We start from the raw sequence: 23952 nt of genomic DNA, 5'->3' as shown, positions 1-23952 counted from the left end.
CAAGATGAAAGAGAAAAGAAAATAGAAATACCATACCTGAAAAGAGAAGTAAAAGGAGTCAGCCTGCTCTTCTCAAGTATCTCAAGGGAAAGTCAAGTGTATCTCGTGATTTTGGAGAAAACACTGGAAGGGAAGCTGAACAGGTTTTGTTGAAGGAAAGAAAAATTCTCTTGTTGTATAGAGCTAATCAAAAGCCCTAACTCATGTGATCCACAGCCTTTGTGGTTTGTTATAAACTGATAAAAAGCAGCTATCTGACGATTTCAAAAAAAGTGACTTGTCCAGGCAACACATAGCTGACACAGGAGGATTTTGAGTCAAAGAGGCATGAGGTGAGATTTACCAGTTGCTATGCATAAGAAATGTGGCCACTATGCTCATTAATTCCTGAACACTCTTTATTTTAATGCTTACAGGTTAGTGTGACATTTAGGTCACCTTTAGTCTGAAGTTGGCATTTGCCTCAATTAGATTAATGAACACTCAGGGAAAGCTCAACAAATGCTAGAATCCAGTGCAATTGAAAACGCTTTGGTGTCCATTAGCAGCCTACATTTCGTCAGGAAAAAGTGACTATATCATTGGTGGCCATAGGAGATGTGCGGGCCCGTCTAATTTTGTTTGGCTTTTCTCCATGGATACAGCAGTCTTCCCACGCCCCTTTCCTATACTCTATGTAATGACAAAATCATCATGCCTTGGAGGGTGTCTCATATCTGAAAAGGCTCAAGGGAACAAACTTGCTCCAAGGTCCATGACCCTGGTTGATTCCACCCAACTTCAGTTAGTAGTGTAGTTTTCCTACTCTCTGTATAGTAAACGACAAGCACCTCTGGAGAGAGATTAATCTCTTAGATCTGAGCAGCTGTTCTGCAGTTAGCTGTCTTCTGTTAGTAGCCATCTATGGAGCTGCAGGTGGTTCAGAACTTTGCTTATACTCCCCAGGTATAGAGGCTGAATCCTGGTTTATACATTCAGATTGAAAGAGCCAAAATCCCCACTCATGTACTCCAAATGAACCAGTGTTCCACACTGCAAATGCAGCGTGCTTTTCCTAGAGTCAGTTGGGTTGGTGACAATTCAGTAGCTAGAGGGCATTAACTGTAGTAATGTAAAACTTAGAGGAACAATGAGCTCATCAGACTGGTCTTAGTGGCACATGTGGCTTTAGAGCAGACATTGAAGGAAAGAGTATCTTAACAGAGAGAAACAGAAGACATGGTAAAAAGCACTGTGCACTTTAAGGTAGATTACATCAAAATAACCTACATTTCTCTGATAAAAGTCCTTGATTTTTCTTGATAGAATAACTCTATTGTTCATTCTTCTATGTTAAATCCACTAATTCTTTTTTCTGCCTAGATTCAGATGAGAAGTTTTATCTGATACAATAAAATATATATCTAGAGAAGCAGAGATAAAGATTTGTAACATGGGAAAGGAACAGGTTAAAGAAAAAAAATACTTGCCATCTCATAAATAGGAGAGATACAGGTCTTCATAGCAAGTAGGAATGTAAGGGCTAACACAAACTCAGTCTCAGTGGGAGGACTGTGCAGTCAATCTGCATCACGTGAAAGCACACCTAGCATAAGATAGTACTACTAGAGATGGAGGCTGTAGACACATTTCCTCCCTCATGCCTAGTAAACTCAGGCCTGCATATGATAATTAAATTTTCTCATGATCTGAAACTGAGAGGTGTTAATAAGCTCTGTGTAGACTGTACCATCATAAACTACAAGGTCATACCATAGGGATTAATGACAAGACTATCTGATCCATGCTCATGCCTCATCAGTTGGAAAAAAAGAGGGGAAAGACCCTATGTGTATTGTCAATCAGAGGATGATGAGGCATAATTAATTTGGTGTGACCATGAAAAGGCAAATGCACTCCTAGGATCTAAAAGATGAGGTACTTCCAGTGGCAATACAGGATTACTAAAAGCACTGTACAAGGCTTCATCCAGAATATTGCACCTAATTCTGACCACATACATTCAAGAGAAATTTGTTCAAATGGTAACAGATGAAGGGGCTGGCTACTAGGATACCCAAGGGAACTTAGAAACCATTGTAGAGACTGAAAGATCTCACCTTGATTAGGCAGGAAAGCAGAGGCAATACAGCTCTCTTCAGAAACACCAGAGGACTAAAAAGTAAAAGAATTTTGAAAGCTCAAGGTTGCTGCTGGCAAGGGAATAAAGCAGCACAGCCTGGCTCTAATGAAAAGGAGAGAGAAAATTAGGAGAAAGCCTCTAAGCATGAAAAAAATCTGCAACAGCCTGCTTGAAAAAGCATCAAGCACCTTATTCCAAGGTGGAAAACAGTCACTTAGAGGAATTCCATGAAATTGAGAAATCATGATAACGTAGGTCCTGCCCAATGCTACATTACCACAAAGCTTTATAGACTTCTGACTTCCACCTGTCAAAAATCTAGTGGTAATTGACCAATGGCTTCAGAAATATTTGGAGAGTGGGCAGACTGGCAGGAAGCCTTGGGTTTTTAGCATACCATAGCAAAAACCATTCGCAACTGAAAATCTTTCCATGGAACTCAACATAAGACAGTGAGCAAAGCTGATGGAAAGGAAGCAGCTTGTCCAAAGGAGTGGTAATCAGGTTGGCTGGTTCCAGGTAGGTGTCTTATCACCGTTAGGTGTCTTATCACCGTTAGGTACAATTAAAGTGACTTTTCTTTTATGTATTTACTACCTTTTTGTAAAATAACAACATCAGATAATATCACTCAATCCTAGCAAAAGTGATAACAAACAGTGATATGTTGGAACTAGGACCTATGTTATAAAATTAACTTAGATCACAGGATGGTTTCTGTCATTCCCACCATGCACTCACACTTTCTTCCTTCTTCTAGGAAAGCTATAAGAAAAGAGTATTAAGTGTTCAAAATCAGATGAAGTAATATCTTCAGAGTCATGGTAATTAAACCGTGCTTCACTTTGGTAATTCTATTTTTAAATACACGATACAATATATTATTATATGTTTCTAAAATGTTTTGTACTAGGAGAGTAAATGGGGGTTTATTTTTTTATCTTTTTGATAATCACTTAAAAACTAAACAGATTCTATAAATGGTATAGTTGCCTAAAACAGTAATGTACTGGACTTAGTGACCCAGTCGGTCTCTTTCAGATTCATATTCCAAGAAGTACATGTACTGACATGGATTTTATGCTGTGATTTGAAAGCCCTCAAAATGAAAAGTGCTATCTAGTATAAAGTAAATGACAGTGAGTGCAATGAGCCCATTTTATTGAATCATTTCTAAAATGCATATGGAAAATATTTTATATATGTTTACTCGAGTTTTTCCAAGGACTTTTCTATTTCACATTTTATGGACATTTCCCAGGTGTCCTCAGTGGATGTTCTATCTACCTAAAGGTGAGGAAATAGTCTGTTCTTCAACCCACCAAACCATCAGCCTTTCCTAAAGGCAACCGTTTCATTATTACTAAATTGAGCTTGAATGGTAAAATGGTGTCCAAATGTTCTTAAAAAAAAATAATACAAAAAGACTTTGCTAAAATATTATATATCTATTGTACACTGTATATTATCTTCACATAAATAAAACTATACTTCTTTTAATCAAAACATGACAAAGGGAGCACATCCAAATTGATATATGGAAAATGTAATCCTACAAGCTGTCAGAATCACAAATAGAGAAGATTAATTTTAAAGACAGGAAAGCAAACATACTCAATGTGAGAAAGGTTACTGCTGAAAGGACTAATCTGACTTTTTAGAAGAGCATGGAAAAGATATTACATGTTGACCTTAGAGCATGTCACCAGTTGTTTTTTAGAAAAAAATGTACCAGTCCTAACACTCTTTATGCTTTCCAGCAACAAAGCTCATCTTGAAACATCTAGCCTGTCATCTCTGCAACTTTGCCCTTTACATACAGAGCTTCTAAGTGAATATGCTTATCGCTACAGATTTCCTTGCTGCTTTTGGCTAAGAAGTCAACAACAGATTTGTGTTACCTTAGCATTTGTTTTATTTTGTGAGGGCGGCAAGATCCATTTTATTTCACACAACAGGCCTCCACCTTGTTTCACATTAGGCAAGCAAATTTGCACCTGCAAATTGAGATGCACAGCAGATTTGCTTTGTGATTAGTACCTAGTCTGAACACACATAAATAAAATAGATCTGCTTCATCAGTAACAGGTGCAACCAAAAGTTACTCAAATTTCAGTATATCTGGAATTACAGCTAGTCTTCAAATAGCAAGTCTACTAAAGAAGAATACTACTATAAATAGCATTCCAGACAGCTTGTGTTCTAGTTGTGTTGTCTTTACCAGGCCCCATACTTAGTGTTCAGCTTGTATAACATCCTGAGAAACCCACAGACAGAATAAAGAAAAGCATGTGTGTTTATCTTTGCAGCTAGTCTGTAAAATATAAGTATAATTTTACAGATACAAATCATTTCTGCCTGAAGAGAGTTGTTTAATTGCAGTCTTTTGATTCTAGAAAGAAGAGACTGGTTGACTTGCAATTTAGTTCTAGTTTGCCTAAACACTGCATCTAATGTTAATTGAAAGAGTAGATCTTATTTGACAAAACTGCAGGAAATCTGGCTGGGTTCCAGCCAAAGGGGGACAAGATGATAGAGCTGTTTATTTTGCATGAACTACTCAGAATAAAATATCTAGCTTAATCCTGATGACTTTTTCACTCAGACTGAATGATAACCCAAAGTTTATGTGAACTATCCAAACCACTTGAACTTGCAAGATGGCCTGAAGACCATGAGGAAAAAGCCATTTTGCTATTTCAGTGTTGGCATCTGTACTTTCCTTTAATGGAAAGTACTTGAGACATTTTGGATTTCCATAGAAGCGAAAGACAGCAACTAATTGAGAAATTTCATTCTATTTTTCATCCGACTCGTGAACATTCCCAGCCCACAGCTGTAACAAAACCCCCACCTACACAATGTAAGAGAAGACTTCTACAGATAAAACGAGCTCAGAATAGCAAAGTTCTGGATCAAGGAAGTGACTTTGAGACCAGTTTGTCAAGTGAGAGGGAAAAAAATAAAATCCTGTCTTTAGTTCTTTTCTTTTGCATTTCAGTTCAGAATGTTCTGCAGTTACAGCAATAGATAAATACTCAGCACTAGGAAGTGATGGGTCTTACATGTCTTCTATTGGCTGAGTACCCTCAAGTTCCCCTGCCCCACAAAATATAAATCCCCCTGTTTCTCCAAAGAGATCACTGAACTATCTAAGAATAAAACTCCCAGCCCATCCTTTCACCACACCATTCATCTAAAGTCACAGGTGAGAGCTCTGGTCAGCAGGAGATAATGGGGGAAGAAATCTATGCCCTCTCTTAAATGGAATAAATGAGAGGAACAGCTTTAGTTCAATAGCTGGACTGTCGCTTCAGTAATGATTTTCCCTGGTAATTAATTGGCTGCTATTGCTGGTAAGGGACCCATGGATACATATTACCTCAAACTGTTATAAGTTTCTCATTAAAAGAAAACCTTCACACATGCAAGTGCCCTCAAAGAGTGCAGTTGATTAATGCAGCCCCTATACTTACAAAAACAAAATTTAAAAAAAAAAAATAAAAAAAAAAGGAGGAAAAAAGGGGGAAAATAAAGAGATGACCTTGAGATTCTTCAGCTAGGACCAGAGAATGTGTTAAAGACTGTAGCAGGTCCAAATAACCATGCAGGGAATCTTGCACCCTGTCAGCAATGTGGAACAGAAACACCCCAAGAGAAAGGCCTACAAACCACCAAACTAACATGACAGGAAGCTACATTCCTTAAAAGTAGCACTTTTCTGTGCCTTTTCATGTTGGAAATTATTGTTACAGGCAAGATGATCTGCGGAGAAGGATGATGGAGAAATATAACTCACTAAGACTGTATGGTAAAAGAATCTGGTTTTGGTTTTATTTTTAAATTTTTATACAATACTGAGAAAAGCTTGCAGGTAGCTGATATCTATCACTGCTCTTAGCTACTTCAACAGCCCTCACTAATCTGCTATCCAAGCTCCTTTGATGCTTTCGCAAATTTATCCCTGTAATATCCTTGCAGGTTAAAGAAGTGCTATTAGCCCTCTTGATACAAAGCAAGCAGATGCAAAACCAGCTAGTTTAATATCAAATAAGGAGACTGCATTGAAGTCGAGAACAAAACCTAAATTTCCCTCACCAAAGCCCAGCATCTTAGCACCCGACTAGCTGGCAAATTCAAAAGCAGTTTTCCTGTCTTTATTAGAGATCCCACATCAAAACCAGCCCCAGACCACAAGGTCTTTCATAGTCACCAAAGATAGACTATTTTGAAATAAACTGAAAATCATTACATTTAGAAAGATAATGGTAACAAGCAAGGGAAAAAACAAAGCACCAACTGTTGCAATTTTTTTCAGTTAAAAAATAACCTGCAAAAAACTTTTATCACATTAATATTTCCAAGATGATCAGGATAAGATTTTATGTATTTTCTTCAGCAAGTATGCTTGGACAGAAACAGCCGGACACGTTTTGAAAAAAATATTACGTTGCAAGCAAGTATTACAGTGAATGAAAAAAGATGACCCTCAGAGAAAAAAAAAAAAAAAAAAAAGGCAAAAAGATTTTTTTTCTTCTTTTTTTTTTTTTTTTTTTAGTACAAAACCAACAAAAGAGTTTAGGTGACGTGCATTCAGGAGAATAATTCTGGCAATGCTTAATTTCATATAGTCTCAAAACTAATTTGATAAATTAATGGGGAAAAAAAATCAATTTCTACTAGATATTGCTCACTAAAAAAGTCTGGAAGACTAGTTGGGAGAGAATGTAACTGTATCCGAAAATAACTGTTATGTTCTTGCCTTATTCATATGCCAAGATGATGTCGAGGCATCTTCTAGTGGCTGTTTTTGTAGAACTTGAATTAGAGGCACCTTAAGTATGACCAGGTACAAAATTTTTAGTACAAATGATTTACCAGGCTCGTAGCTTTGCTCACTCCTGCTTTAAGAAAGACTGAATGAATTTCAGGGCCATACAACCGCATGTTAATTACGACCAGTTTTGGCAGAGCTGAGGGACTGAGTTATTGAGGAGCTCATTAGAAGGACACACACTGAACTGTAAAGGTTATAAAAAGACAGATCCAAACTTGCTAACAGTTGCTTTCATGAGAAATTTCTAGTGAAAAGGTCACTAAAGAGCCTGACTTCTCCCCTGCTCCAAATTACCATGCAATTGTGCAGTACCATGCCTGAATTACAGGAAGTATTAACAATGAGAGAATTAGAACAGCTCAAGAAAGTTCATAAAAATCACAGAAGCAGCAAGGTTAATGTTATATTTGTGGCCTTCAAGACAAGGTTGAACAAGGAATATGGGAAGAATAACACTACATATGTATTACCACCCATTATGTTGTACATATACGCACACACATGTATGCAGACATGCATGCATATATGCATGCATGAATGCTTTAATCTTATCTATAGTATGACTCCTTATATATGCGGGGAAAAAAAGTTCAATAACCCATTGACTTACGAAAACATGGATAGCCCAGTATCTCAGTCTCACAGATATGCAACAATTCATGCTGATGTAAAAGACAGGGAACACAGTGCTGGATGAAGCCTTAGGTTAACTCTGGTTTACATAAAAGACTACAGCTCATCCGCTTCCTGCAAGCTAGGCAGCTAGAAGATCTAGCCCTTTGAAGACCAAGAATCTCACTCTTAGTTTACCTCCTTGTAAAAAGTAACAACATTTGACCTCTTCTTGTTTTAACAGTTTATCTCAGATCTCTAATAGAGAAAAAGCAGAAAAGAAGCTAAATTGCTTTTAGACTGTGACATAGGAGAACAGTCCAGTTCTTCACTGTGAGGACGAGCCTCTAAGGGTCTGTGGCCAGGGAAAATCAGGTTAGTGAAAGCCCTTTTAAAGTAACTTCCATCTCAATGTTCAGACTGGGAGAACAGGGCGGGGATTTTGTTCAGCATTTACAGAGGGTAAACAGGTATTTGAAATAATTCTAGTAGTTGGAAACATGTATCACACGGTTAGGAATAATGGAAGACTAAAAAAACCCCAAACATTAGAGCTTTGCTTTTCCTTGTCACCTTGGCTTTGCTAAACAAAATTAAGCAACCTCAGATCTCATGAAACAGATTCATGAGTCTTATCTGGTTCACAGGTTCCCCATCCCAGTAATAGATAAGGACTCGTCTTCACCATCCTCAAATTAATTTCTCTACTTGACAGTGTAAATACAGCAAAGTCACAGGTGGAAACAGACAGCACAAAAGGTAGGTGAGATTCCCTCATTCGCATTGACCATGGGAGTCTCTGGCTGATTCGATTTGGCAAGAGTACAAGATGGCAAAGCAGAGAATTGAAGACCTATTTTTTATTGCTACCAGATAACATTGAGACCAAACCAAAGACATATTGCAGCTGAGTTGTAAAGCAGGTTTAGATACATCGCTGATATGACCACAGGGTACTGCACAGCATTATCTTCTGATGCAACCGCATTAACCAAGGCTACCAAGAAAATTCAAGCCCTTTTGGTTTCCCTTCCTGGTAAGAAAGTGTTGTTTTGGTGGCTGGTGAGCAGAACTAAGTAATAGAAATACTTGTTGCTGTATTGCCTTCAGGTAGCCAGCATAAAAAAGGAGTAGATCTCAGCCCAAACAGTGGGCTTTGTAAAGCTAAAGACTGAAGACTCCCACTAAAGACTCCTATGATTGCCTCCTAAAGGCCTCTCTCACCTCATTCTGAAGCATATGTCACTGGTCAATGCTGAAGACAAGATACTGGCCAGTGTGGAAGTTGGGTCTGATCCAGCCTTTATTAAAAGCTCTTTAATAAAGAAGACCTACTCCCCAGAAAGATTTCAGGGGAGATGGGAGGATCTGTATCCTCTGTTTTTTATTGTATAACTTGAACAATTTAACAGTACTCTGCATTGGCCATTCTGCTCTCCATCTGGTGCCTGGACCCCTGGTCCTCCAGGCTTTCCCAGTAATTTGACTCAGCTTCAGCACTCTAGGCCAGGAGGTCACCTAATGGCTCTAGAAGCTGCCTCTAACGTTTCCCTTGTACTTCCCTCCCAGGAACAACTTTCTCTCAGCAGAATGGGCTGCTGGATTTACACACAGCTTTCTCTATCCAGGCCAGCAGATAGGAAGCTTAACATTGCACAGGTATGGCCAAACAGCCCACAGTGGGTGTTCAATGGTCCAGCAGCCTGGACCCAAACTTCAACTCCTTTCCTAAACACATTTAACCAGGTTGTTCTGCAGCATTAGTCATTCTCCCGCTAGCCATCTTCCTGACATTCCACTAGTCCTCATTTCAAATAGGTCAATGACTTTATGCATAGCTTTTCACACTTTCAAGTCCATCTTTAAAATCACTGTGGGTTCAGTTCATGTCATGTACCTGTATTTGTTGTATTTGTGCAATGCCCCGTCAGTATTACCTTCCTGTGCACAGATTTCCAGCCCTTTCAGAGTACAAACATTCTGCTTTTGATTCTATTATCTCACTGCTTATCAGTCACAATCTGACTCTTCCCTTTGATTCAATTGTACAGCAGCAATAATGAGTTGATAAACAGCTGCTCATGCTTTATGGGCCATCTTGGCTTTACATTAATCTGTATGCTTATTTAAAAAAAAAAAAAAATCTTAGAAGAGAGTCCAATGATTTTTGCATTGTGCTTACCTGGTTTCCGTGAGGTCTAGTATCATAATGTGGGTTGTCCTCACTGTAGATCTAGGGCACAGGTTCTGTTGCCTTCCAGGTTCTTCAGCTGGATCTATAATAGAACACAACGTATTGGCAAAGTTCAGGCATGAAATGGAGAACAACTTTCCCAGCTTTGTGATCACTGATTAATTCAACTTCACCCATTTAGCCATGCCTCATCCTCAAAGCGAAGAACTGGACCATTCTTTTATATCACAGTCTAAAGACAATTTACCTTTTCCACTTTTTCTTTATTACTATTATTTTGAGAGCATCAGCAAAAGCATTCTTGCTCATCGCAGTACTAGTGCAACAACATTACAAAAAATATTGGCCCTTTCACTCGAAATACCAATGTTCAATCTGAACGTTTCACTGAGTTGCTCTTTCTCTGGAGCTTTTTAAGGGTCAGCTTAGGTTGCATATGCAATAAAAAATATCTAATGTTAAGTCAACACAAGGGAACAAAGGGGTTTTTTTTCTTAGTGCATGCTTGAACTTAAAAATAATCTTGGATTTTAATGTTGAAAGACAACACAATTATCAGGAGCAAATAGTGCAGCTAAGTCTGAACAAATACCTTTTCCTGATTAATATTGCTTCTTTTTCCTTTCCCAAACACTTCTGTTTACCTATCATTAATTTTGTATCCAAAATTAACTGATAGATCTAACATTACTGTTTTTAACATTTACTGACAGTTACCTTAATATTCCATCCCACAGACTAGATAATCTGTTACAGGTCGGGTAAAAGAAGAGTCTGTTTTGGAGGAATACCTGATTTGATAGATAGATGATACTTCCTACATTAATAAGCTATGATCAGGGTCTGCTGAAAATATTGAGAAGAGGAAAACCTGAAACCTTGAAAGGTTTTTCAAAACCATTTTATTAAACAAGCAAAGCTGTAAGTGGCAGTTTCTAACAGTAATCAGACATTGAAGAGGTTCTGCTTCTGTAAACATGCATAGCATTCAGCTTTGATGGCCACTTCCTGCAAACAATTGTTGCAGAAAGACATCTTATATGAACACCTGTGGAAAGGACATGGAAGACAAGCAAGGTCTCCCTTCTGCAAATACATCTTATAGTAAGATCTTCCTCGTCTGTACAGGAAGAGGAAGAGAGTTGCAGCACCCCCTTTACTGGAGTACTAGAAACGGAGCTTCTCCCCAGGAGATAGAAGTGCCTAAAACACACTAACCCAATGAACAGGGTATATATCACTTCAGAAAACATTTTTACAGCATTTATCATGTTGTATTGTTTGAACAAATAAAGGATATAAACAAGACAAACTCTACAGATAGTTGTCTTAACTTTCATCCATCTGCTAGAATAGCTAGAAACATTAAGCAAGCTTCTGCTATGGCTATGAGACCATAGCAGCTGGTTTTTTCACGTACCTTATCTAAAGTAACATTTGGAATGGAACATACTAGTCCTACATGTAGTCACAGTGGTTGGCTGTAATTATAAAACATGAAATCTTGTTTATTCAAAACACATATGCAGACAAGCAATCAGTCCTGCACAAGGCTCTTTCCTAAGGTCATTAGGCACTTAGGCATTTCCCATTCCAAAATCACGTTCGGCATCATGTGTTAATATATTTCCTAAGATCATGCATTCTTTTTGTGTAACCAAGGTACCCAAAAATAAGGGCTTTTTAGATATTAAAACAGCAACCTTCTAAAAATACTTCATATTAAAACCTGCACCAAGCACAGGACACCACCCCCCCCACACTAATTACTTACTTCTAATTGGTTGAATTAATTACTATTTCAAAAATACATATGTTATAGGAAAAAAAACCCCAAACCTGTCAGCTTTTTGACAGTTTGATCTAACATCCTAGTACAATATGCACCAGTTCCACATGATGAATGGAAAACTAAACCAAAATGGAAAAATATATATGAGAGAGAAAGAGAGAGAGGTTGAAAAGGTAAATGATTTTCTTATTTGGACAGCTTGTGTTAAAAAAATGATACCAAAATGCTGCTTCCTAAAGTTAGTTGAATTCTGCGTATACAGGCAGAGATGAAGCATTACATAAAGTATCCTACAAGTTTTTCTCTATACAAAGCCTGAAGTATCTTTTCTCTTGCAATAATTGCACGTTGACAACATCATCCAATTCAAGAAAAGGAAAAAAAGATTCCTAAGAGTATTTTAAATGTTTAATTATCACCCTGGACAGAGTAGATTCTCTTTCTAAGTTTCCAGAACATGGATTTTAAATAAAGCTGGTAAGTAAAAACAGAAAATCATTGAAACAACCACATAAATATCTTCTTTAGCGACATACCCAAGCTTTGAGACTGAAGAAATAATGGAAAAGGGAGGAATAACCTTTTCTCTGATTCTGAGCAAGTGGAAGTGTAACTCTTCCAGTCCTAGAAGTCAGTCGCAGTCTGGTAACTCGCTACTGAAGAATTCCCCTCCAAAGAAGGGGATGAAAAGTTTTTGTAAAAGGCTAAGATGTATATATTGCATAAAGGTGACAAGACATCTCGCTCCTCATTAGGAACCAGGCTTGTCTTTCCACACAGACCTGTGTAGTTGCTATGTGTGCTGGTTTTGGCTGGGATAGAGTTAATTTTCTTTCTAGCAGCTAGTATAGTGTTATGTTTTGCATTTAGTATGAGAATAATGTTGATAACACATTGACGTTTCCAGTTGTTGCTAAGCAGTGCTTAGACTAAGTCAAGGGGTTTTCGGCTTCTCATGCCCAGCCAGCGAGAAGGCTGGAGGGGCACAAGCAGTTGGGAGGGGACACAGCCAGGGCAGCTGACCCAAACTGGCCAAAGGGGTATTCCGTACCGTGTGACATCATGCCCGGTATATAAACTGGGGGGAGTTGGCCTGGGTGGAAGGGGAGGGAGGAAATCCCTGCTCAGGAACTAATTGGGTATCAGTTGGTGAGCAACTGCATTGTGCATCACTTGTTATGTAAATTCTAATCCTTTCTTTATTATTGTCATTTTGTTATTATTACTATTATCATTATTAGTTTCTTTCTTTCTGTTCTATTAAACTGTTCTTAACTCACGAGTTTTACTCTTTTTTTTTTTCAGTTCTCTCCCCCATTCCACTCAGCGGTGGGGAAGTGAGTGGCTACGTGGTGCTTAATTGCTGGCTGGGGTTAAACCACGACACTTTGTTTGAGCTTTGTTCTTTGATGTTGTTCTCCTCCAGGCACTATTTAGCAGTTGCTTTTTCCCTTGTCTTCAGATATCCCTCCTCCTCCTCCCTCATAGCTAGGTATAAGTTTTCCTCAGCACGCTTTCATGATCTTTCATGGTTTGTATTCTGCCTCTCATATCTCCTTTGCTTTTATCTTAGTTTGGCCTGTCACGCACAGCAGATACTGAACCAACTAATAGGAGCACAGCTGCACTTCTTTGCTCGTCAATAGGTGGGCCTTTTTCCACACACCAGTGCTCATTGCTACCACACTATTGCCCTGGACCCTGGAGCTCGCCTATGTTCTTCCCATGTTGCTTTTAGTGACTCTTAAACTCTTGGCCTAACAGCATTTTCTAAGACCTGGAGAGGATACAATGTGGTTTAGCGTTGAAAGAAACAACACCATGCCCCACCTCTGATATTTCATACCTGCATATTTCAAGATGACAAGACAATATGAGCGAGACTAATCTCACATAACTGTAGATGTCTACCTCTAAGCTAGTTTTCCAGGCTCCTTTAGCAATCACTAGAAAGAAGTGGACATATCTAAGATACAATTCACTGGATGTCTCTCCCAGACATCAGACAGATCTTTTGGATGTCTGCCTTGAAGCCAGATGAATTGCATGCTGCAAGCACCCATCTTTCTCTATCAACCAGAAAGGAAGCCTACACAACAAGCTTAGAAACCAATACCTAAATGTCCACATTTATGTAGGGATTTCCATAACTCCTATGCTTGTGGAGAACACACATATGTGAAGAACACCCCAGAATATATAGTTAGGGGTTACAACATTATCCTCAGTGATCTGTATCTTGAGCTAATCCCTATCATAAAACGGGGAGAGAGACTCCTACAATTGCCTCCCACAGGCCTCTCTCACCTTATTCTGAAGCATATGTCATTGGTCAATGCTGAAGACAAGATACTGGCCAGTGTGGAAGTTGGGTCTGATCCAGCCTGCTGGTTCTTGCATTAAATCCAAACAAATGCAACGAAAAAAAGAATAAACAGTTTGCTCTAGGATACTTTCCAAGGAGAAAAAGATAGATAAGTAAGTCTCAGAAAGGCTGATTCAGTCTCATTGAATCTCATTTGGAATTTATCACTTATTCCAACATTACCACTATGCAAATTTTTACAAGAACTGAATGTGTGTTTGATTCATTAGCACATAGTTTTGCATTCACCTTCCGTGGGCAGGGTTGGGCTGAGTATGCAGAAATCAAATGCTTGCAGACTGCCAATTAGAAGGATTTATTGCATGCCTTTCAGGAAGAATCTAGACATAGCTATTCCCAGGGAAATACTCAGAAAGCATGTATTCCTCAAACATAGATGCCAATGGGTGGTAACAGGCTGCTGAGGCTAACTATTTGTTAGTACACAATAGCTGATTAAAAAGATTTTTATTGATTTCTTGGGTGAAAATCCGTGATTACCTTTGTTGCTACCAGTATTACATGCTAACAGCAAGATACCAGAGTGTGGGTAACGAGAGATTTTGCTTTTGAACTAAGGCGGTACCTAGCGCCAGTTAGGTTTACTTGGAAACCAGTTCCATCTCATGAGGAAGGTTTAGTTTTTTGACACTTATTTTCAACACATTTTGAGCAAGCTGGAAATATTTCTTTTTTTAACAGAACAAAGATACAAAAAGAAACCTCCACAAGTACCAAGAGCTCAGCTGTGTGCTTACTTGCAACTGTATACAGAATTACATCCCTGCTCAAAGCAGGTGAGTGGACAAACAATTCCCAGTGTATGCACTCACTCTTATTTTTGATAAGTTCCTTCCTGCGCTTCAAAAATCTTAACAAAAATTTCATTGAATTCAGCATGCCATAACAAAACATATTCAAGCCAACAAAACAACAGTTTACAGCCTATTTCTTTGCTTTTCTTGGGTGAGCTTTCAGTATTTTTTTTAAACTTGATTTGTTGTACCAAGGATTCAAAGCCTCAGCCGAATATAATGTTTATCAGATGGGAGCAGCCAAAAAGGGGAAAGACAGACCGAGATGAGATGAAACCTAAGGAAGATATGAAAACAGATAAAGGAATGGGTACACAGACAGAAAAATACAAGACCATTGGGAGAAGCAAATAAAACAAATGGGTGCTAAGGGAAGCAGTTAAAGAACACAGACCACTTCAGAGAGAGCTGTTCATCATGACATTTTTTGGATAGTTTGAACATTGGCTAAGCTATAATAACAATTATCCTGTCTTTGTTTCAGATGATGCTGAAATCCAAAGCCACATTTCTCCTTTCTTCCAGAAATACAGTAACAATCTGAAATTATAGCTCTTTAAGATGCATTAGGAAAAAAAAAAAAAGTCTTGGTATCTATTGTTTTCATTTTCAGCACATCTCTAGAAGATTTGAAAACGTCACAGCCTTTCATAAACAGCCTCATTATTTCAGTGCTAGAAATGGTGGGAACATCAACTTATAATATTGTTTCTGAAATTTAATAACACTATGCATAGAAGCTGCAAACTAAGGGAGTTTACAATGGAAATATAATAGATAGAAATCTTAATTAAAAACTTGCCCCATCATAAGTCACTGAACATCAGAAAATGTTTAAAAGTGTGAACTATTGTCATAAAAACACATCCACATGAATTACGTACCCAATCCCCCAAATTTTTTCTGTGCCTGCAGTTTTCTTTATTTTTTATTACTATTTGCTCACACTGCCTATAATTGTCTACTGAAAAACAATCTAAAAATGAAAGCAGTGTGGTTTACATTGACCCATAAGAGCTAACCCTCATAGAATCATTTAGGTTGGAAAGGACCTTTAAGGTCATCATGGCTTGAAGTGAAAATGATAAACAAGAAACAATGATAAACCAGAAATTAACTCATCACATTGGTCACAAGGAAGCTGGTTTTTCCTAAACTTTTTTTTTCTCATTATCCTCAAGTTGTTCTGCACACTGCAATCTCCTTCTTACACTTCTGTCACTAAACAACCCTTGACAATACCCAGATTCCAGTAACATCTCTGAAGCCCACCCTTATCAGTATCTTCAGCTCTCCCTTACACCCTTAGCTAAGATATAAACCCAGTTCACTGTGGCTTGTCTTGAGATTTTGCATTTCAACTGGCACATTGGCCATTCCCACTAAGCAAGAATCACTGGGAGTTGACTCTTCTGTACACTTCTCTCTGCAGGTATCCCTTCTCTTCCTAGCACCAAACTTGTAGGAAGTTACTGTCTTTCAGACTTCTGCTGTATTTTATTGAAATTGGCTAATAAATTTTAAAGTTATTAAAGGGGTCGGGGAACTGTCAGCCATATAGTTTGGTCATAAAAGGCTTCTTTCCCTAAGACAGACTTACCCCTTCCAATCACACTTCAGAAACACATAAAACGACTTCAGTTAATCCACCACATTTAGCCTGTCGATTTTCCAAAGCAAGGAAGATGTTACATTAACAAAGTCCCAACTCTGAACTTGAATCAGTAAACTCTAGTGCAGTAATAGCTGTGATGGTTTTTTTCAAGAGCGACAGACCATCCCTTACACAGAGGAGTAACAGAGAATGGTACAGTACTCAGGCGGAGTGCTTCATGCCAACATTATGGAGATTGAGGAAGAAGTCAGAGATTCTACAGAATGTTTGCTCATGAAAGTTAAAGTGGAAAGAATGAAAACCCTGACTACCACCAGGTCACTACCACAGCCAGCATGGACAGCCCATCTTATGTATTACCAACTTGCACATTTATCTGCGGCTCCCAACGTCACCTACAATCCTCCTTTCCAGACTATTGCTAGTTGATGGGGATGCTGTTCATTCTAGTTTACTCCCATGTGGCTGGGAATGAACCCCAGGCTGATTTCTGCCATGTCTGTAACTTGCAGTACCCCCTCAGATAAATTCTTGAATTAATTTCTGGAGTTAATATCTTATGGACAAAGTCCCTTCCATTCTTTTCATGACAGTATGACTAATAAGAGGACGACACTCAGGATATGGCTAATGAGTCAAGAGAAGATAAAGTGTTAACCAGAAAGAAAAGCAAAACGTGAGGAAACCTGCACTTTAAATTGAAACATAACTGATCTCAACAAGAATGTCTGAAGAAGTTAGAGAAAAAGGCATTAACAATCTAGGAGATGGAGACAGTCCCTTTTTTCTCCCTCTCAGTGTTTTGTGTTTTTTTTTTTTTTTTCTTTCAACTTTTTCAGTTTATCTACTATATTAAAATCTCTTACTCCCAGGCTGTTGTTCAGAGATCTCATTAATCGAGATGTAGGAACATAACAATGAAGAGAGCAAATAGACTTTGATTCATTGATGTTTAAAGCTGCAAGAGATTGTTCAGACTATTTATTTTGATGTCTCCTATAACAGAATCACTCGCCTGGATTTCATGCAGTAATTCCAGCAGTGGAAGAAACAGAAAAATCTTATGCGTAAATAAAGCTTTCTGAGATTCCTTATTTATGTCGTCCCCCCTCCCCCCCCAATACACAAACTCAGAAATTAGTTATCCAGAATATTTAAAATAATTCAGTCATCCAGAAAGCAAAAAAACCCCAAAGTCAGTGACAAATTACCAGAAAATGTTGCCAGTTCCCCTTCATACCTCGGATGCCTTCAGCCCAGAGCTATGGGAGAGATATTTCAGTGAAAGTGACCTTATTACCTACAGATATGAATGTTTGTCACACTCCCTGTCTTCAAGGAGCTCTGCCTGTTCACTGTGAATGTTAATTTAAACAACATAACACCAGATGATGACAAAACTAGGAAAGGTTGACCTACTCTGATTTCTGACACTTCTTTCTTTTTCTTCTCATAATTCCAGCTCCCACGTGGATGCCTGCCTATGCAAATCCAGGATATTTTTGGCTTGTTTTCATTAGGGACTGGAATTATCCCACAGTCAAAAAGAAAGAATACAAGAAAAAAAAATTAAGTAAATCTCTAAACATACATCAAACATAGACACCGGCTGTCTCTTATGCACATTGATAATGAAAATAATGGTAGTTACAACAGAACTAAAGGCTGCATTCAAGACAGAAATAAGAGTGTCACTCGCACCCAAACATTTTTTCCAAGTGTTTAGTGTAATGCATTATTGAAATATGAGTGGAATCCGAAACATGGGGGCACACAAAAATATGAGTGGAGTCCAAAACATGGGGGCACACAGATGGAAGAATTTGCTTATAAAACACAAAATACCAGGGGGGAACTGGGCACCCAGCCCAAGTGTCTAAACCCTTCCGCCATTAGAAACCCTCACTCTGCCACAGTCTGTTATGTTCTCCCTCATCCATGAGGCTCCCACAGGACTTTGCTCCTCCTGGAAAGAGTTTAACTTAAATTTAGACATCTTTTTACATCTCGGAAGGAAGGTAGGTCAATTCCAGACACAGCAATCCTTCCGGGAGATGACTAGGTAATGCTCCCCACACCACAGCTGAATTTGACCTGAGGGCCTGATTTACAAAGGAGGTTTTATTTTTTTATCTCCTTCCTTCCCTTTGAGTAAACCACTTCTACGTGGCTTGTCTTGCATAGAGAAGGAGGAGATGTTTTCTGTGAACTCTGCTGCTGAAGCTGAGTTCATAAATATCAAAGAAGAAATGCAGATGAATGGCAGCAACAGTGAAAATGCTGGAGCAAGGAAGAGAAACAGGATAAGAGGGAGAAATGCTTGGGAGGATCATTTAAAAGCTGTAAAATAAGGCTATTTGTTTTGCAGCAATGGAAACATCTGAAATGAGAAAGCAATTTGCAGGCTATTTGGTCTCAAAGCTCTGGCATGATCAAACAAATATGCCTACAGAAGAAAAAAAGATTTAGATCTTTTCATGCTGTTAAGATCCTCTTTTCCAGGTTTCCCACCTCACTGCAGAATTAGATATGAGGAACTCGCAATATTACATTTTCCTGCAAGTGTTTAAATTGCAGCCCCAAAACAGGCTACTGCTCAGTCTCAAACTTGGGGACCACATTTCTCACTCTTACACAGCACTCCTGCAGCCTAAGAATTAAAGCTATGAAACAAACCAGCTCTCCTCACCCTTCTCAACATATTGCTTGTTTTTTGCATCTGAAGGTCTCCCCCTTCCTCACTGCTTTCCTTTCCCTCCTTTTCCATATCCATTATTGCTTATACTACGGGAACAAACCCATGCCACCACTGCAATGGAAAAGGTTGTCACTCTCAAAGCAGGCAGCTGAATGCATCGCAGTCAGGAGGTAGTGTATTTATTTTACAAATGGACATGAGGATACAGACAACAAGTAAGGGCCCAAAGTTAAGGTTACTGGAAGGACACTGGTGAAGTTAGCCACGGCCCCCCTGGAATTGTTGCAGATTGCTGTTGAACACCAGGACATTGTCAGAACTAAGCAAAATTTGGTCGAGTTGGGTTTAAGTGTCTTAACACTGAAAACAATTCCTCTTTTCCTGGTTACAGCCATAAAAACAATAAAGGTGTCTCAGATATTGCTACATCCTTTCCATCAAAGTAACTGCAGTTTCACCAGTAGTTGTCACTCCTTTCACCGCTGACAACTAGTACCGGTTGACAGTGATTCCATAGTCTTTCTATAGGACCTCAGGGGTTGGTTTGGTTTCGATTTGAGTTTTCGTTTATTTGGTTTAGTTGAGCAGGTTTTTTTGCACAAACTGTTGTACGGCTATAAATATTTCTGGAAATTGATCCTGGTAATTCTTCTTCATCAACACTGCCCACACATTGAGTAGAAGGCTTGGGCACCTGCCTCCTGTTTCACAGCCTTGCAGACATCCAGAGTTTCACCGATGCCTTTCAGCTCTTAGGAGCTTCTTTGACCTTACCCTAACAGATATACATACCGTGAAACAATCTGAATTTTAGTGAACCTCTGAAGATAGCAGAGGATCATGTGTTCCAGGTGAAACAGGCTGGTTCCTATTTCTTCAGCTTCACGTATTTCCAAACCAGCTTTAATATACAATTTCTGAACTTTAGCTGCATTATGGGATTGCCCTATTCACACAAACTGTCTTTGACGACAGTATACCGTAGTCCTACAGATATAATAGGATCACATATTGTGAGGGGATAATAAGATGAGTTAAAGCTGATTTTCAAAGGGACAGCAGTTTTGGGAGAATTAAATGTTTCAGGGTTTCTTAAAATGGGAAAGGCCTTTAAGCATTCTTTATTGATGTGACCAAAAAGTATTGTGCTGATATTCTATTAAACCAGAAGACGTTTACCCTAATAAAGCCTAGAATAAGAGGATGAAAAAGCTGGAAAAGAAACACAAGTATTAGCTTAAAATTGTATGCTAAGCTACAGCAACACACACTTTGATATCATTTTATCAGGACATCAGACATATGTAACTAGTTAAATGCAAAACACCATGTCACTTCAATAGACATTGAATAATCGTTGAATTGAAATAAAGTATCTGCAGGTACATATTTAATGCAATCATAAAAAAAATATACTCTGAAAATAGTGTGAAGTAAAATAGATTCAAATTACACCTGGCTACATGCATCATTCTATCATATTACAAGACCTAATTTTTTCTGTCCGTATTGTTACCACAAACCATTGCTGAAAATAAAGGCAAACTTCTGGCACAGTCAAAACAAAACAATAGAGAAGCTGCTTTATCAGATTTTTACCAATTATTCAACACAGCAGTACGCCGTTTCTAGCACCTGCTTACAGATGTTATTTAGAAGAGAGCAAAAGGGGGGGAAAAAATAGTATTTGAGTAATTGTACAGTGCTTTGCATAAGGAAAAGAAAAATTCTTTTTGGTCATTTGGTGATCAGCTAATGCCCTGAGACATGAACATAGACTAACCCAATCTAGCAGGTAAAGCTAAAAATTTTATGGATGATCATAAAGTTAGCTGGCGCTTTTTAAAAGTGCAGCTACACTGTTTGATTCTGACCTCCAGCATAATCTAAGTGCTTTGTGAAGAAATATTTCATTTCATTTGCTTGAAATTTACCCATGGTTAGCTTCATGTGACCTCATGTCCTTTAATTATGAAAAAGTGGGGATTTTTTTTTATGAAAAAGCCTGGGACTGGTCGGGGATTTTTTTATATATATATATATATACCCTTTGTATCTCCAGTGTTTCAATTAAAGCTATGCTAGACTGTTTCTAATGCTCAGAAATCCTAAATTTTGCGAAATGTCAGGATGCAGTTTATTTGCCATACATCAACATGACACATTTTCCAAAATCCTGTTTGTTTACACGATGAGAATTAGTGCTAGACTTCAATATGGTGTGAACAGTTATTTGATTTTAAAATGTTCTTAACCTTTGGAAGCACTGTTTGAATTAGACTCCCCTTGATTTCAACAAGAGTCTGGTCTTACTTTATATAATGCAATAAAGTAAGGGTCTACAAAAAGCTCCTCTTGGGAGAAGCACTTACTGAATCAGACATTGGAAAGTGAAAAATCATAGAGCATCCCAGTCCCAGAGACATGATGTTCATGGAAAAGTCATGCACTGCTGTACAAGATTCAGGATACCCTGAACATGTCTGGCTCGGATTTGCTGAATGCCTTGGGAAATAAATCCGCTGCAGGTTCTTGCTAGCATCCCAACACCCAATCCCAGGTATGCCACCCTTAGAAAACACCTACTACAGTCTTGATAAATCTTAGTCCTGCCAAAAGCAGACTAAATTGAAACCCCGCTTTTTGAGTCTTTTAAAGCAGCCTAGAAGTTGCTTTGAGTTACACTGGTAGACAAAACGCAATAACCCCAGATGGGAGAGAAAAAGGCATCAGAAAACTTGACATCTTGGTCACTCTTCATTTCCTAATACCCATTTAGAGGGGCTCCAGGTGCATCAAAGATATCATATGTGTATGAAGGAAAAGGACACACACACACACAAAAGCTGCACCCTGAGACACACAACCACATTACAAAGCCACAGTCATCTTGATAAGAAGGAATCTGAGTCAGACACCCATTTTTGTTGCCCTGTGGAATTTGGTTAGTCATCTTAAACATCATCTTGCTATATCTATATAACTGTTGTCCTGGTTTCAGCTGGGATAGAGTTAATTGTCTTCCTAGTAGCTGTTACAGTGCTATGTTTTGAGTTCAGTATGCAAAGAATGTTGATAACGCTGATGTTTTCAGTTGGTGCTCAGTAGTGTTTAGACCATAGTCAAGGATTTTTTCAGCTTCTCATGCCCAGCCAGGGCACAAGAAGTTGGCACAGGACACAGCCAGGGCACCTGACCCAAACTGGCCAACAGTGTAGTCCATACCATGGGACGTCCCATTTAGTATAGGAACTGGGAAGTGGGGGCAGGGAATCACCGCTCAGGGACTGGCGGGGTGTCGGTCGGCAGGTGGTGAGCAATTGCCCTGTGCATCATTTGTACGTTCCAATCCTTTTATTACTACTGTTGTCATTTTATTAGTGTTATCATTATTAGTTTCTTCTTTTCTGTTCTATTAAACCATTCTTATCTCAACCCAGGAGTTTTACTTCTTTTTCCCAATTTTCTCCCCCATGCCACTGGATGGGGGGCAGTGAGTGAGTGGCTGAGTGGTGATTAGTTGCTGGCTGGGGTTAAACCACGACACTGTGGACAGAAAGAGGAGCTGGGCTGTTAATGGATCACATTTAATTCCCTGCAATCTTGAAGCCTTAAAGATAGTCTTTGTGTTTTTAAAAAACTGCTGACAATTAAAATGTTTATTATTTGACAGTCTCTGGAAACATATTCAAAATGCTTATCGGTAGTGTCCAGTGAAAAGTAAACTTAAAAACTTGGTTATATGCCAACAGATATCTTAACGATGGAGGTGTTTGGGGACAACAACATTTCATAGACAAAATTATCAGGTCAGCTTAAGTATCACCCTAATTATTATAAGCTATTAAGAAAATAACTTTATCATTCAATAACATCAAGTCTATTATTTCAGAGGTAAACACACTTCTTTCAGTGCATTTTTTTTTTTTTTTTTAATGCAGGTTTAAGGATTGCTCACAAACTGCTTGGCTTGCCAGGGGAAAGCAAAAAGCCTATTGCACCTCCTCTATTGCCATGTCTTACAGTGTCCATAGGGGAGGGCTTTGCAAGGAGTACAGAAACACCCTGGGTGGGAAGTGATGGTCTTAAGGGGTTGTAGGTAGAAATCTGTTTTCACCTCCTCTCAGTTTAAACACCAGCCTGCTTAAGCCAGAGGATTCCTTATATCATATTCCAGAAGACAGTCTGCATTCCTTTCTCAAACTTTTCTGATGACCATAACATATAGAGTGAGGTTCAAGCCAAGCTTGTGTACTTGTGTCCATCACTCCAAGTGTCCAAACACATGGAACAATGAAGGCAAGGAAAAAAAGCAATGTCTTAAGCTGAGGAAAAAACAGAAGCAATTTTCTCAACTCCTATGAAAGTCCTACATTCCCTTGATTTTTAAGACCTGCTAAGAAATAATTTTGGGCATATTTCTTCAGGACCAACCCAGGGAGGAGACATGTTTTAACAAAATCTATTAGCGGACAATAATTCACGCTATCTATCATATTGTACCATTCATTCATGCATCATCTAACAAGATGACATTTAATACAAAATAAGAATGATGAAGGTCGCAGAAATTTGTGCAATTTATTATTGGTGTCAAGCCAGATTAGTTTAGCCAGTGCTTGACTAAAATTTGCCTAGGATGACTGTCTTTCTCAGTAAAATGTTATTATCCAGTGGATATTTTCCTCTCATACTCAGTCTTACAGTGAGAACTGAACTGACTGTAGGAGTTCTCAGAATCTCCCTGGAAAAGGGTTATTCAGGTCTCATGTCATGCTTCTGCCTCTGTTTTCACTTACTCTTTCAGATCCCTACAGTCACTCTCCTCAATGGTCCAAGGATCATAAGGAGATGCAGGAGCAGTGCTATTCTGTTGAGAAACACTGCCAGAGAGACACCCTT

This window comes from Accipiter gentilis, chromosome 1 (assembly GCF_929443795.1).
Source record: "Accipiter gentilis chromosome 1, bAccGen1.1, whole genome shotgun sequence".
NCBI classification, from domain to species: Eukaryota; Metazoa; Chordata; class Aves; order Accipitriformes; family Accipitridae; genus Astur; species Astur gentilis.
This window is presented reverse-complemented; position numbering follows the sequence as displayed.